Source organism: Rattus norvegicus, chromosome 1, assembly GCF_036323735.1.
Source record: "Rattus norvegicus strain BN/NHsdMcwi chromosome 1, GRCr8, whole genome shotgun sequence".
NCBI lineage: Eukaryota > Metazoa > Chordata > Mammalia > Rodentia > Muridae > Rattus > Rattus norvegicus.
The window spans coordinates 179,498,591-179,515,194 of NC_086019.1; the positions used below are offsets into that span (position 1 = coordinate 179,498,591).

The window sequence follows — 16,604 nt, forward strand, 5'->3', positions numbered from 1 at the left end:
GTACTTCAAATAACATATGGGATATATTTTTAAAACAGAAAAATTATAATTCAGTATTAATGTTATATTTTTTTCATAGCCAACACTTTGATTTATTTCTCAGCCTCTGCTTAAATCTGTCACACTATGATTCAAATACTTTACATAGTTATAATGTTGGAATCTAGAGGGAAAACAGCTCAGCCATTCAGAGCACTGACTTTTCACGCAGAGAACCTGGGTTCTGGTCCCAGCACCTACATGGTATCCCACAACTATAACTCCAGTCTCAGGGGATTTGACACATTCTCCTGATACTCACAAGCAATGTGTGCACATGATGCACATACATACATGCAACCAAACATCCAGGCACATTGAATAAAAATAAAATAAATCAACCTTTTAAAATTCAGTGTTAAAGACAAACGAAGAGATATGTGTGTAATACAGAACACAAAACAAAAAAATCCTAATATGACAGAAAATTTTTTCAACCTTGAAATCCAAGAAACAGCAAAATAAGATTATGCTTGGGGTCAACTTTTTAAAGGGATGACCATCTGCATTGCTATTTCGCCTATCACATCTTCCTCTCTTCTTCTCCATACTTCTCTCCACTCCTTATTTTTGTAATGCCTGCTTTTTGCCACTTGTATGTCATTGGATTTAGAAAAGGAGACAACCATGATCAGAAATACAGGATGGGTGTGGCAAGGTAGCACACATGTACAGTCCCAGGACCTGAGAAGATGAGGCAGGAAGAGCACAAGTTTAAGGCAGTCTATGCCACATTAGTTGTTTTTACAAAATTATAGAATAAAAGTTAGTGCAACATTGTAACTAATGGGATTTTAGGAGTGAAGCTTGAAAATATATTCTAGAACTTCAAACAATTACTGCTGTAATTAGCTTTCATTGAGAAAAATCCGTTAATTTATTTGAAAAAGAAACCTCAAATTCATATGAAAAGGAAACCTATTAGTAACAAACACTTTTCAAAATCTCTTCAAACTTTGCTAGCTCATACCAATGAACACTCTGGCCCCTCACACATGCAGCACTTACACAAGTTACAGATAGGGAAATGGCACTCTGGGTTTGTCAAAACTTATCTCATAAAAGTGTGAGAAGGGAACCAGAACTCCAAAAAGAAGGGAAAAGAGGTTTCAGAACAGATGTGTCAGAAAAGCAGAAGGCAGGAATAATGGGGGGGAAGGGGACACTTTGGGGGAGGAAACTACATAAGCAAGCAACATTTGTTCTTACCAGAAGATCACAGCTATCCTCATGAGTATGAAACAGTTTATGATAGAGAAAAGCTCACCCCTAGAAGCCATGATCCTAAAATAACAATTGTTGGGGTTCTTTATTCCTGTCCTTATCTGCTGTATTGCACATGTGACCCCACCCAAGGACACGGTGCCCCAGCTCTGTTGGCTGTCTCACAGCTGTAGCAAGGGAGGGACAGCTTCACTCTCCACTGGTAAAGCACTTGCCATGGAGCCTGAGAACCTGAGCTCAATCCCCCAGATCCACAAGGCAGCAGGAGAGAACGAACTCCTTCAAGTTGTCCTCTGACCACACATTTACACACACACACACACACACACACACACACACACACTGATGCTTTTTTCAAATTATAATTTTATTTAATAAAAGGAAAACTACCATCATGCTAATGGACACGTAGCATCATGGATATAATAGATTGTTAAGTAAAACAAGAAAATGAAACATTTCCTACTATTTGATCCTACTGTTATTTTTAATTAAATATAAAAGGATAGATAAATGTAAATGGTTGATAGTTAGTCAATAAGCATAGGTAGACAGATAGACAGGTAGGAAATGTTACAAATCAAGCACTATGTGCCTGAAGATGGCAATAGTGGGACAAAGGAAGTAGGTTGTTTCCCTTGGTGTTTAACCTTCTCTGAGTTTCTCATGTGCAGTGCCTCTTACTTTTCTACAGAGTATGGACTCATTTAGAAAAGAAGACATTTGTGAGGAAGAGCATTTAGTAATGTGTGAGGAAATGCTAACGAGGTGCTAATGTTCAAAAAGTAACTCACACCTAGTGGCAATAGGTGCTGTTACCAAAATTCTATTCTTTGGACATAGTACTGGGCTTGTGGATATATTTTTATTCACAAAAAATAAATTAGAAAATAATGCAACTACAAAGAACCATGACTTAACTGATAATGAAATAGTGTCAGTGTAGTCATCTGGCCTAAGGATGAAGTTATATGAATTTTATTTTACAAGGAGAGCTGGGGGGTGGGCACACCTTTAATCCTAGCACTCAAGAGGCAGAGGCAGGCAGATCTCTGAGTTTCAGTACAGCAGGCTACACAAAGAAACTCTGTCTCAAAAGATAAATTAAAAAAAATGAAATAATAGGAAAGATAAATGTCATGACCCAAGGCAACTATAAAAAATATTTATTAAAAAATTTTTACAAGGGGAAGAAATAAAGCATAACCATTAAAATCTGAGTAGTTAAGATTTCAAATTATTTTTGTTTTTACCGTATTTTGCAATTCCTTCATAGTACCTGCATAGAACAATGTAACTTACAAAATATCAATATTCAGTAGTATTTTATTTTCTTCTATAACTGTGAATACTGAGGTATAAAATCTCCTAAAATATGTCCTATTAAACACTGCACTATTTCTCAATATCACCCTAGGAGTTTCCTCATTTTTAGTTTCCTTTTTGTATTTTCTGATTTTCTCTAATAATCATGGAGCACTTTAAGTGGAAAAAAAATCCATGAAAAACACTGTATTTTATCCCTTTCTTCAAATCTACCCTACCAACTAACCTTTAAAAGCCCATAATTATACTTACTGACAAAAATGAAATAATATAGTGACGTATTACCAAACTGATACAACAGAATGACAGTTCTAAGCCAGGTGAAGTTCAGGAGTGTAGGTGTGTTCGTGGGACATGAGACCCCCAGTAACAGAGCACGCATGCAGGTGCAACAGTGAAGCACTTGGTGTGTATGGTAACGGAGGACACAGAGGAAGATTTCAAGGGCAGGGAGCATGTAGCCTCCAGCTATATCAAGCTGTGGGTGAGGCCAGCCACTGTCACTCATGTCAACTGCCTGCAGCAAGGCAGAGGGATGGGTGAGACTATTGCGAGATGGCGCAATAGGTGACAGTCTGCTGGCAAAAGGTCACTGTAGGTGGGACAAAAAGCAAACCTCAGCCAGGGCCAGCTGTTTGGCAGGAGGCTTTGCTTTTCAAAGTCCTGGCCTGACCCCTAAGCATGCTTTCCTGAACACCAGGTAAGTCCTCTGGGTGTTAGACCCTTGGCTGGAAGTATAAAGCAACACATTAAAGGGTTGAGCTTTCAAATTACTGCACAAATCTGTATACAGCAAGGTGACTTTAGGTCCTGGCATCTGGCATGTCTTTGAAAGTAGTGCTAATTTAATCAAACAGACATGAAGCTGTTAATGACAGCAAAAGCCACAAAAGACTTTTCAAAAGAAATAAAAAAGCAAAGAGAGCTTCCACCCTTGGTCATGAGGATTTCTGTACAGAGAGTGAAAGTTCGGCAGTGGCCACTTGCTCCTATTTCAGAGGCCTGGGACCCAGTTTCTGTCTTCTGGCTACCAGCCCCAAGTAGGCTAATCACCCTGGAGCACTTCTCCACCTGGGGAAAGTGATACAGCATCAACAAATTCTTTATCAACATCAACACTTTGTAACACTGACGAAATTAAAAGTGTTGTAATCTATAAATGGCCCAGGCTGTTTTGTTAAAACTTTATCCCAGCTGAGTTTGTGCTCCAAACTATGTTCAGAAAGTGTTTTCTTTACCTCTGCCCAGTTTTTTCAATCATATCTTTTTTCTCCCATTTCTAGAAAGTCTGCTTGCTCTTATAATTTTTACATTGCATTCATAAATACTCTGTGGAAATGTGTATTATGTAGCCAGTTTCATTCTTCTAACTGTGGATGAAAACATTGAAAATCTTTTAGTTTAAATTTCCACTCCTCTGCATCAAATGTCACATTCTATCCCCTCAAACTTTCACTTTCTCTTCATCCCTTCCCAGTCCAAATATATGCCCACAGAGGTGCACACACACACTAACAGGCATATACACACTGAGTCAAACTCCTAAAAACAAATGTTTAAATACCACCCAAAGGTGACAGCAAGACTGAACAATGCTTCATGGTGGGGGTGGGGGTAGAGGGTTAAGGGGAGGTTGGCTGGTTGAGGTAATAAAACAGTTCTACACATGTTCATCAGAATCTGGTAACTTTTCCTCTAAGTCAATGTCATTAGTCAAAAATGATAAATCACTATTATAATAAGCCAACTCTCAAAATTATTTGGCATAACAGAGAAGCAAGAGACCCAAGAAGCAAAAGTCTTTGTCTATCAGAACACTGGATTTCACTCTGCTAATTGCAGGCGTTGCTCTTCTTGGAGCCATCCTGGAACTATGCAGACAGCACCTTTGTCAAACAGTCACATCCCCATTCACAGCAGCACCCAGGCACCTGGACAGACATCACAGTCTAAATGTTGACTCCAATACCTCTCTTTCAGGAATGAACTTCTTTCCTTCTTCCTCTGATGGCCACAGTGTCCTCATTGGGAGTCTCAATTGCAATTGGAAGCCTCATTATTTCTATTTGAAATTACTGTCTACCTCCACACCCTTCCACGAAGAAAACATAGCTTTTATCTTTGTTTTGCACACTCAGACCACAGAGGAGGGAGTAGTTCAGTACTATTTGCCGCTTTCTTCCAATAGTTAAGTAGCAAATGAGCAGGGAATGACGGTTCAACACTTAAGTCAGCTGCTGAACAAGACTACATTCTCTCCAGTTTGCCCAATGGAAGCTCACACACTTTGAAACAGTACAGGAGATGCTCACATTAAGTAGGATATTATACCAAGGTGAAGAGATGCTGTTCATGACCCTTCACCTGGACCTTGGGTCCACTCTAAACAAAATCTTCCAACTTTAGATTTCTGCATTTAGGTCCAAGAAATACACCCCCAAAAAACAAAGAATTCACAGTCAGGTCACTCTCAACTTGAGAGTAGATTTTAAGAAAAGGAAAAAACAGAAGTAAGAGATGGCATCCATTATTTGTTAGATTAAAAAATAAAACATACTGATTAATGGAGGCTTTTAAAGATTTAATTTTCACAAACATTGAGTTTTCAAAAATGGTTTAAAATTCAAATTAGAATCTTAATAGCTAATATTTGTACCTCACATATTATACAAGTTTTATGCTAATTATTTACGTACATTAACTTCTTTGATTCTAAAAACAAATCATGTAGGAGTAAGTCCTGGGAGCAGGTGTATTGCCACTATCCCTGCTATTCATTTCTAAGAGAAGTCAGACACATGCACGAACTTCCTGAGTATACACCCACAGTGAGGTAGGATTTGAACCTAGAAAGAGGAACTTCAGGGACTGCTCTCTGAGCCCTGCATCATCTAGATGCATGTGAAGAGGTTAACATCTGCTTCCCTGAGAAGCGCGTTGTTACGGTCAGTGCCCTGCTCCTAGAGACCATCTGCTTCTTCACAAATCCTGAGTCATATGCCTGATATGAGAAACACAGCAAAAGTGTACTTGGGATCCTGGGATTGGCAAGTCCTAAAACTCGTCACACTGAGTAGGAGGAGGATGCCCCTTCCTGGCTGAGGGCTGTGAAGGTCTTTTCTGTTGGTCCTGAATACAAAGCTGACAACAACCCTTCATGATGTCCCAGTAGTAACAATGTAGTGATGGTGCGAATCAGAATGGATGCAGACCCCAAAGAAATATCTCAAGGTCATCTGTTAAGAACTAATCTCTCTTAAAGGAGAGTCCTCTCAGCTCAGAGTCTACTTAGTCTACTTTAATGTCACTGTAGTCTATTTTCTTGAGAACCACACTTGGGTTCAAATTCTGTCTCTAACATTTATCAGTAATACAGTCAGGTTATTCAACTTCTCTGAGCCTATGAATTTTCATGCATACAGTGTACAAATGGTACACCTTGCTGGACTATTGCAGGGATAAACCCAATGGGTATCTGTAAGGTTCTCAGCATCATGCCTGGCATATGCTGAGTTCTTAATTCTAGTTATTTGCTACTTGAAATAAAAAAGGAATAAATGCTTAAGAATTGAAAAGCAGAGATGCAGAGATAGCTCAGGAAGTAAGAGCACTTGTTGTTTTTCCAGAAGCTTCCTAGCATCCATGCCAGGTGACTCACCACTTATCTGTAACTCCAGCTCCAGGGGCCAGCAGCTCTGATGCTTCTGACCTCTGCAGGTACTGTATTCTCATGTACATATCCACATGAACACATACATACATAATTAAGAATGATAAAAATAAAAGTTTTAAGTACTTAAAAATAAATGGTGAAATTCCTGTACAGCTATGTCAGTGTTCAGCAATTGAAGAAGCTCATTTAATGCTATTTTTCCTATTTTTATCTAATTTGAAAGTTCAAAGTCAAATCTAAGTAGAAGCTTGGAGTATAGAACTGATCCTGATAAAGGCCAAAATAACAATTGAAGAGAAATAACAACTGTGAGTCTGGTAACAAAGGTAAATACGGAAAACTCAAATGCAGATACAAAAGTTTGGAAGGCATAGCAGTTGTGGCTGCTCAATATAGAAGCAAGAAGTCAACAGACCAGCAGACTCTCAGCTCAGGGGCAGGTCAGGACTGGATGGTCATGGTGACCACTCTGAGCCATTATGATAAGCTAGCAAGAAATGAAACTGAAAAACCAGAGGATCATCAGGTAAAACCAGAAAAAAACTATGATATGACATCAGCTGCACACAAATCAAACAAAACGGTCCCAGTGCTACTTCCTTTTAAATGTTATGCATTACTATTATTGTGTGTGTAAGTATATACCCCTACGGGCATACCACAGTGTTCATCAGAACCAAGTTTCAGGAGTTGGTTCTCTCCTTCCACTGGAAGCTCCAGGATTCGAACTCAAGTGCTTGGACTTGTGCAGCTCTCCCATCTGAGCCATCTAACCCAGCCAAGAGTCTATTTAATACTGGAACTGCAGGTCATTGTAATTATCTCTGTTAACTGTATTTACAAACTCTTTGTATTTACTGCTTAGGAAATTAGCATGCTTAGCTACACTGTAAAACATAGGGCTGGTTCTTAAAGATGACGCCCAGAATCTCAAGGAGCACATGCATGAATGACAGACGATTCCTCACTGACTGTTAGTCTTCTCTCACATAACCTGCACTGTCCCTAGAAGAACAAAGGTTAATCAAAGTGTGCGTGACATTAAAAAAATGAGAATTTAAAAAAAGAAAGACAAAATGTGTCATTCAAGGAAAAAAATGTTATCCAACAAATTCACTTGAATGCTTTTAAAAAAGTGTCTAAGCATGGAGCTTCTATTATGGCACATGTGTCTCTGTCTGAAAGTTTAAAAACAAAGTTTAAACAACCCTAGGGAAAGAACAAAACACATGGATAAAGTGGGAAAGTTGAGGCTCCATCATCTTAAATGAAATGCATTTACTTTCTGTAAGAAATTCCACTGCTTAGGTTTTGGTATGGCCATCCATCACACCAACTGTGTGGTACTGCACAGGTGACAGAGAAAGGAGAAGACGGGAAACTAAACTATCAGAAGAGAAGCCATAGCAACAGTGCTTCATTTCTGACCCGCAGCAGCTAGCTCTTAGAATTGTCCAACCAGCAGATTGTACCAGAGACACATAGCAAGCAGACACCTGAGGATGGTTCCACTCAAAAAGTGGGAATCCTCCTGGAAGCACAAATCATTTTCTACTTCTTCATTATTCAGAGATACATGAATGGATATAGAAAGATAAGTAGGGAAGCAGAATGAATGAATAAGAATGAAAAGATAAATAGATAAATAAAGACACAAAGTGTTGGGACACTGGGACACCTCAGTGATTTTAAATACTGACACATTACCAACATTGTTTATACTGCGTACAGAGTAGAGATGGACTGAAGGAAGTGCCCAGCATGAGACTGACCTCTGGTAGAATCAAGTCTAGAATTCAGAATCTGTGCATCCCACTTCAATTAATGTTCAGTTCGGTCTTTTATGCTCTCCCTGGATGGATATGCTGCTACTCTAGCTGACTCAGCTCATACGGACAGGTACTTCTTTCTTTTCCCCCTCTGCCAGGGACTAAAGGTGATGGACACCATCTCTAAATACAGGTCATCCACATATTACAGCATGAAGAGGATGAAGCCCACTTTATCTGTAAGGTATTTTAAGAGGTGCTCCATTCTTGGCAGCATTACTATTTCAAGTCTTATTACTGTCGCTTAAAAGAAAAAAAATTCCACTAAAAGAATGGTAAAGAAAAATTAATGAAAACAAATATCTTCCTTTTACTATTATGTCTGGGAGGATGTTTTAATCCATTTAAAATTTGATATACCCAAGTCTTAAAAATGCAAACTCCTGTGATCACAGGAGACCCTGGGACTTTTGAGATCTTAAAGGAAAGAAGGGCATAATAAATAAGTTTCTGGTTCTGATTCATTTTTTCCTTGTTTGAATTAATTAATGCTGTGGAAATCCCAGGCAACTGCTATTTCATTTGTGGCTGAATTGAGTCTAAAGGAAAAATATGTAAAACATTATTTAATTAAATTTTGCAGTTTTTTCCTCTGACTTCCTCTCCTACCAGCTAATACACATTGGAACTCAGAGGAGAGTTTCATGTTGGCAGCAAGGAGTAGCCTTGGGCAGCTGTCCTGTGTTCAGAGCTCTGTGGTGTCGGGAGTCATATTGTTCTTCAGCTCAAACCCTTGAGTGTGATTCTCACTGGCCTCACTTCAAAGCCATCTTCAGCAAAATTCAAAACTCATAGGAAGATTGAATGTATTCGTATGCATAAGATCTTGGGGGAAAATGTGCTTTTCTTACTTATAATTATTTTTATTTATTTATTTGGTCCTTACATGTATATAGATTTGCCTTTACTTTTGGAAATAGCATAATAAGAAGGATTAGAGAAATCGTTAAGTCCATTCATCTTTAATAACTTTTATTGCACATAAGAAATACAAAATGAATGAAAGTTTCCCTTCCTGATTCCAAGTTGATAACTCTTGGGGATAGGGTGGAAGAGGTGAGAGGGACAATTTTTTAAAACCTGCATTGTGATCCCAAAACAATACCTAAGTATATTAATCTCCTGCCTTAAGAGTTTTGTTATCTCTCTTCATCTACTGTACATAGCCCTCTTGGTAAATCTACATCACATGTGTGACCTGATTGGGTGCTATCGTTTTGGTCTCATTTCCTGGCACCTGTGCTCATATTAAGCAATGTCTTTGTATCTTAAATCATCACAACTCAGTGGTTTCAAGTGTTGGTGTATCTTGAAATAAAATAAAGACCTTTAAAAATATAGATAGCTATATCTCATTTTCAAAAATCAATTTGCTTGGTTAATCATAACCTAAGCATGGGGCTACTGTTCTTAAAAATTGCAAATATCTAGAGTTGTGGCACAGAGGCAGTGCTTACTTGCCATGCATGAGGCCCTGGGTTTAATCTTTAGCATCACAAAAAGACAGCAAAATTGCTAGATTTCTTCCCAGTCAAGACTGAGAACCAGGCTGGATGATTGCCGCCCAGGTCTTCTCACAATTGCTTTCTCCTTGTGTTTTCAGGAAGGATCCTTTATTGAATCTGGAGTTTGTCAGTTCAGATTTGCTGAACTGCAATCAAGATTAAGCTTCCCTCCTGGGGAGGGATCACACAAAAGACCTTTTAAAAAGTCATGTGGAAACCCACTACTCTAGAAGATCCCTAAAAGATGTACATATATAAAAGGGATTTAAATAGAATTAACCTACAATGTTGGAGACAATGCCCCAATAGGCATACATCATAGGGTACCAAGTAAAACTTCCAGTCCCAGTAATAGGTTTCATCTCGTTAATTGTCAGCCAAAGGAATCCTGTAGATGCCATCAACATTGCAGGCCATTGCCAGTGCTCTCAGTTACACCTCACAAAATAGTAAGGTCCCTATTGCTGAAAACACCGCTTACCATGGCATTGAACACTGAGAGAGTTAGCTGGTGCTCAATTAGTTTCATCCCTACTGACTAGTGTTCAATATGCTGGAAGGCCCTACACACACAACCAGAGAAGAAAAGTAATCAGTCTCACCAACTACAAACCTTGGGGCCTACAACAGCCACCTGTCTACAATATAGACTGGTCCAACAGTGGCACAAACTTTAGGTGAGTAACCAACTACCCTTTGCTTGGATATGAGGCCCACAATAAGAGATGGGACCCACACCTAACACTATTTATGAGGCCAAACAACCTATGACTACATAGATGCCTACAGGAAAATGTACCACTAATGTTCAAAATGAATATAGCAATAAAACTATTTCCAATGACGTATGCAACCCTCACCTAAGAAGCTTCTTCTTACAATCGATGGTAATTAACATACAAATCCACAACCGGACAATATGCAGACATTGATATCTTGGAGTACTCATCCCTTAATGGAATGTCTATATCAAATCCTTCCCCCGTAAAGATGGCCAACACAAATGAACTCCATGTGTGTGTGCACGTGTGTGTGTTTGCACATGCATCCACAGCCCTCCCCTCACGCCCAGTTCTGCTGGGGTTTTAAATGCACTCTTTGCCTAGCATTTACATGGGTACCTGGTATCTGAACTGATCTTCATGGTTTCACAGCAAGCTCTTTCCCCAGATTTCTTAAACAAATTTCAGCTCAAGTGGTCTTTCCTCACTACCAGCCACTCTCCCTATACAAAAAGACATCTCATTTTTCTCCATGAGAAATTAAATGGCACCGTGCTTTATTCACTTCTCAGAGCCCTTAGGCCTTACATTCCTGCCATGTATTTTCTATTGTCTTTTCAATTAAGTAATAGTGAATCTTTAAACTTAACAATTGTCATATACCCTGTAAAAACCTTCCCTGACTACCCTAGACAAGACAGTTACTCTCATTAATGATTTAATCAGTCTTCTATCACATTATTCTACATTTATAAGTTTATATGTCTGTCCTGGCTACACATGTAGGCTCCTTATACTCTGGAATCGTCTAGGTCCTGGATTCTAGGGCAGGGATGTAGCTCAGAGGTTGAACATAAACATATGTGTGTAAAGACTTAGGCTCCATCCTCAGAATGAGAGCTAAAGACAGAGACAAACAAGCAAATAGAAAATGCTGATCGTCTCCTTGATGCCTAGGATAGAGAGCGACAACCTGATGTGTAGTGAGTGGACGGTTTCAAGAGGGAACAAGGCCCTGAGTCATTACCTTAAATAACTTTTAGACCAAGGATCAGACATTCAATAAGCCACACAACATCTGGGGAAGATAAAAGTGAGACCATGGGCAATTGCATCACAATTCACATTCTTTCAATGTGAATGACTTAAGGAAAGATGGGTGGAAGGGAAGGGTTGGTGTTCAAAAGTAAACAAGTCCCAGGTACCCTTATCTACCCATAGGATTATCTTGATCCTTTCCAATCGACATCTTCTATGCTTTACTTGTATATTTTTAAAAGTAACTTACATTTTACCATTTCCCAACTTTTAAATATCTAAAATTTCACTTGAGGAACTGTAAGTTGGATAGCACAGGTGTAGCAATGGTATATGCATAAAATATAGTGTAGAAGAATAAGACATAAAGCATGTATGTGCATGTGTGTGCATGTGTGTGTGTTTGCACATGCATGCACAGCCCTCCCCTCACGCCCAGTTCTGCTGAGGTTTTAAATGCACTCTTTGCCTAGCATTTACATGGGTAACTGGTATCTGAACTCTGATCTTCATGGTTTCACAACAAGCCAAATTATAATTTTTTAAATGGAAAAAAATAACGTGAAAAGAATAAACTGATACCTGTAAAAGAGAGGAGTGTTACCTTCCCACAAATAAAACTGTGTATTTCTAAATAGTCATACATATTTCTATATGATTATATAGGAAGAAGTCTGGAGGAAAAACTCAAATTGAAAATAGCAGTTACTCTTGGAAGGAAAAACAGATTATACTGAAGAGATACATTAAAGAAATTTTTCTTCCTTTATTCCAATAATTATTCACTTGAGAAGTCAATGATTTTGGGGAAATGTCGTATCTTGTCTGTGATAGTACTCGATGGGCTATGAACACCCCCTCTATGAAGGGAGGCTGGGATAACAGAATAAGGTACTTAAAAATGGGATCCTTAGTCTTTTTAGCATACAAATAGAGGCCTCTAAAGGGGATTCTGAGTCTGCTTTGAATCTCCTCTGACTAACCCAGATCAAATCACACTCTTTTTGTTTACACCAGTGCTGAGGCCTACACTCCCTGAGCTCCCTGAGCTCCCTGAGCTCCCAGCCTGGCATCTTTGTTGCACACTGCTGAGCTACATCCTACCCTGAGATCCCTACTCTCCTGTCTCCCCTTCTCATAGCACATAAGTCTCTGAAACCTACTCTTTGGTGGTTTGAAGAAAGATGGTGGAATCTAAAATCCTCACTTGGGCTAAAGGCAGATATCACCTGCCTAACTAGATGTAAAACACATACCACTTTTTATTCCTAGATTGAACAACACAGAAGGCAAGCTTGGACTTCATGAAGTTCACATACTAGAGGAATATACATAAATGTGTCCCTTGCATCAAGTCATTTCCCTTTGGAGCTAAGAGACTCACAGAAGACAGCTGTTTTTAAGAATTAACCCTGAACTCATTTGCTATAGCTCAGTATTTTAGTCATTCTCCTCTTGGAGGCCAAATGTGTGAGCCACGCAGGAGGGAAGTCCATGGTATTTCAGCAACTATAAGCTTGCAAACTTCCTTTTGCATGCTGTGGCCATGGCTCCCTGGGACTCATGCACTGGCATACCATGGTATACACTACTTCTCATATAGCCATATCCTTGCTGCCTAGGTATTGTATTCTCATTTTCTATCTGAGTGGCGTAGGGACTGAATCAGACTTCATGTATACTAGCTATGTGTACTAGGCAAGTGTTCTACCACTGAGCAATATCCATAGTCTTCTTTTCTACTTTTATTTTGTATCAGTCTCACTAGGTTTACCTAAGCTGGCCTTGAACTCATTCTGTAGCCCACAATGTCCGGCACATAGGATCTTGCTGCATGTTCTGGAGTAGCTGGGGTTGCAGGTCTGTACCATCTGACCCACACAAGCTTTCACATTCTCCTAAGTTCTGTTCTTGACGACTACCACTCCTGGTTCTGCTCACCTTGGAATCTTCTATCACCAAACCCAAACAAGCATGAGCAGACACCCCTCTCCTCAGCCTTTGTCCAACTGAAACCCAGAAGTTTGGCTGTCCTAAAGCACAACAGCTTTTCAGGTAATCATTACAAATAGCTCCTGGAATTTGTCTGGGGGAAAAAAAAAACCTCCATTTGCTACTTGCCACTTGTTTGCCCATGTGTGTATATGTGACATAAACACAAATACTCTTCATGTTCTTTTTAAAATCATACACGTGAGTACCTTCCTCTGAATACTTAGTTATGTACCCGAGAGCCTGCACCCTATGATATCACATGGTTTCACTGCTCCATTCTTTTCCAGTAACACTTGTGCCATGTTTTGGAGCTCTACGATATCAGGCAAGGAACTTGACTGACAAAGTTCATTCAATAATCCTTAACATAAAGTAAGTTCAGTGGTGTATCTCCATTGATTACAAGCATCTAGACAATTTGGTTCCCATTTGTTGGAAATTGCTAACTACTTAGCATTTCTAGGAAATGAGAAAAGAAAAAAAAATATTTCAAGTCAAGACAATGTATAGAAGACATCTACCAAAGCCACTAAACACTTCCTTTGACATAAGCCTTCAGGAGGTCTCAGGGTAAGTGAGTATTCTTTTTGCATAGAAAGCTGTGTCTAGGAATTTCTTTAAAATAAGTTTAATCTTGGATCCTGTTTGAGTTCTTGTGAAACAATGACAGCAAAAGCCTTACTGTCGTTATGTCATAAGGTTCCCACAAGAATTGTCTAAGATGGGCTGGGAAGATGGCTGTGTAGATATAGGCGCTTGCTGCCAACCTGACAACCCAAGTAAGAAAGAGCCCAGGGAACCAGATTTGGCAGGCAAGAACCAATGGCCATTCATCGTCTTCTGACCTCCAAGTGTTTGCTGTGGCATAAACACACTCACAAAATAGTAAATAAATAATAGTAAGGGGAGGATCTCAGAGGAATTGCAGGAAAGGAGACCATAATCAGAATATATTGTATTTAAAAGTCTGTTTAAATAAAAGAACAATAGAAAGAAAATAGTAAGTAAACATTAAATTGAATAAAAATTTTAATTGTATAAGTAGAACTTTACTTAAAAACATGACTTAAGTCCCCTTACTATCTTCATTTTACCTTTCTCCTACCTCTACCACAAACAAACATATTTGAGAACAATCTCAAAGCCTTGGACCTTAATTATAAATGTCAGCAAAGGTTTGCGCAGAATACAATGTAAGTATATCCTAACATTTGGTAAGTCCTACCTACCTGACTTCATTTTCTTTATTTTTTAAAAAGTTACCTACAATTGTCCTGAAAAACAATCAAAGCTGTGTAACTGTACCATGCCCACTCTCCCCACCACAAATTCTAGCTTCCTGCTTTAAAACTCCTACAAGTGGCCTCCAGGCTTTTCATTCTAGCAGTTGAGTCTTAAGTTCCCCCATATTTTAGGAGTCTCTTAGAGCACTTCTACAATAGGATTATAGTCACTGAGGTCCCCTATAAGCCTGTAATGTGGGGCTGAGTCCCTGTGTCTGTACCACATCTTCAGTTCATTCTTTACTGACATCAAACTGCAGAGTTCTGTCTACATAATGTGTCCATACAGAACAACAGACCATCAGTGTCACCATCAGAGACGTGTCGTCCTTCACATCAGTCTCCCTTTCTCTTTTCTCTTTCACTACTTTCCCCTCCCTGAGAGTAATGGGTACTTAAGGAATGCCTGTGATACGCAATGTATCTACATGTGAAGATGTATACTACATGTGAAGAAAAAAATCCAACAACAAAGTAGGCTATTCCAAAGGAAGAAAGGAAGAAAGGAAGAAAGAAAGACACTGCTGTAACTAGATCATTTAAAATGACAATATCAGATAAATCAAAGGAGTTGTAGGCAAGATATTTGTGGGCAAACAGCATTAGAAATGGAAAGATTAGGGAAGGTTTTTCTGAAGAAATGACTTTGAAATTAGGACCTGGGCTACTGAGATGGCCCAGCAGCTAAGAACACCTGCCTCACATGTTAACAACTTAAGACCCATTCCTAGGACCCACAGAAAGGACAGGACTCTAACACATGTCCTCTAACCTCTAGATGTGCACTGTGGCACATAAAGGCCCATCTATCTCCTTTCCACAAAAAAATGAATCAATAGTAAATTAATAGATTAAATTAATGAAAACTGTGACCTAAAACAGAGACCCAAAAGATGATTTAGAAGTGTACTATTAAAGACTGAAGAAGTACAGAGGAGAAGACAGCCTTCTGTGAAGACAGAAAATAAATCAGAGTGAAGTGGAATTTAAGGGTTCTTTGGAAAGTCAGTTGGATGGTGCTTTGCTGGGGGAAACACATGAAAGAATTTTTAACTGAACTACAATAAAGGACTAGAGCAGACTTGTGAAGAAATGTTTAGCTGAAGCAAACACAGGGAAAGCATGTATTGGTCTGCCTTACACTGAGTAGTTGAACTACATTTGAAGGGACTCCACAGAGAACTGTACCAAAAAAAACTTCTGGTGGTGTGCTGCAGTTTCTTGCTGCTTCCTCGGACTCCCAGATGATTGACAGAGTGATGTCAGTTGAGACAGACACACATGCTGAAGCAAGACCCATGGAGGACACATGATGTTTGCAGGGTATAAATAGGACTGGATGGACAGTGACAGAAGCTGACCTAGCCTTGCTCATAGAGCTAGCTATGCAACACTTGTTGGTCTCTGCATTTGATAAGAGAGGCACAGCTGAGAACTTTTCCTGGTGTCCCTCTGGGTCCCTCCTGCTAACTCGTGCTGAGGCTGATACCTGGCTGTCTCTGCTAGGTAGTGCCACCACTGCTGATTTGTGTTTGTTATCCTGACTCTACCAAAGTAGACCACTGATATATCTGTGAAGTGTTTGCAAGTGGATTGAGCTGCTACTGCTAACCTATAAACTGAACTGACGATTTCCAGACAACACAGACAGGAGTTGCTCCAAAGAACCTTTCTAAACAGGTCCACTCTCCCCTCCCCCGCTATCCTTTTTTCCTACTTCCTCTGGTGGGTGGTGAGCTACAAGGGAAGTTAAAGTGTTTAAGAACCATCATTAAAAATAAAGTTTTTGGGGTTGGGGATTTAGCTCAGTGGTAGAGTGCTTGCCTAGCATGCGCAAGGCCCTGGGTTCGGTCCCCAGCTCCGAAAAAAATAAAAAAATAAAAAATAAAAAATAAAGTTTTTAAAAAATTAATATTACATTGGTGGCTACAAGAAGTAACTGGAAACTGGTACAGGAGCTGGGTTAGAAA

The 16,604-nt window shown here is 39.3% G+C and overlaps 1 protein-coding gene across 22 annotated transcripts in view; it reads right to left on the reverse strand.

The window, feature by feature from the left end:
• Positions 1 to 16,604, reverse strand: part of Sox6 (SRY-box transcription factor 6) — a 611,566-nt gene that overhangs the window by 340,913 nt on the left and 254,049 nt on the right. Inside the window, exon 1 of one of the 22 annotated variants that reach the window (XM_006230091.5) lies at positions 4,559 to 6,370. The exons of the other annotated variants lie outside the window; for them this stretch is intronic. The gene's annotated coding sequence lies outside the window, so the exon portion shown is untranslated. Of the gene's footprint in view, positions 1 to 4,558; positions 6,371 to 16,604 lie in introns of those variants that run through there. 22 annotated transcript variants of the gene reach the window in all.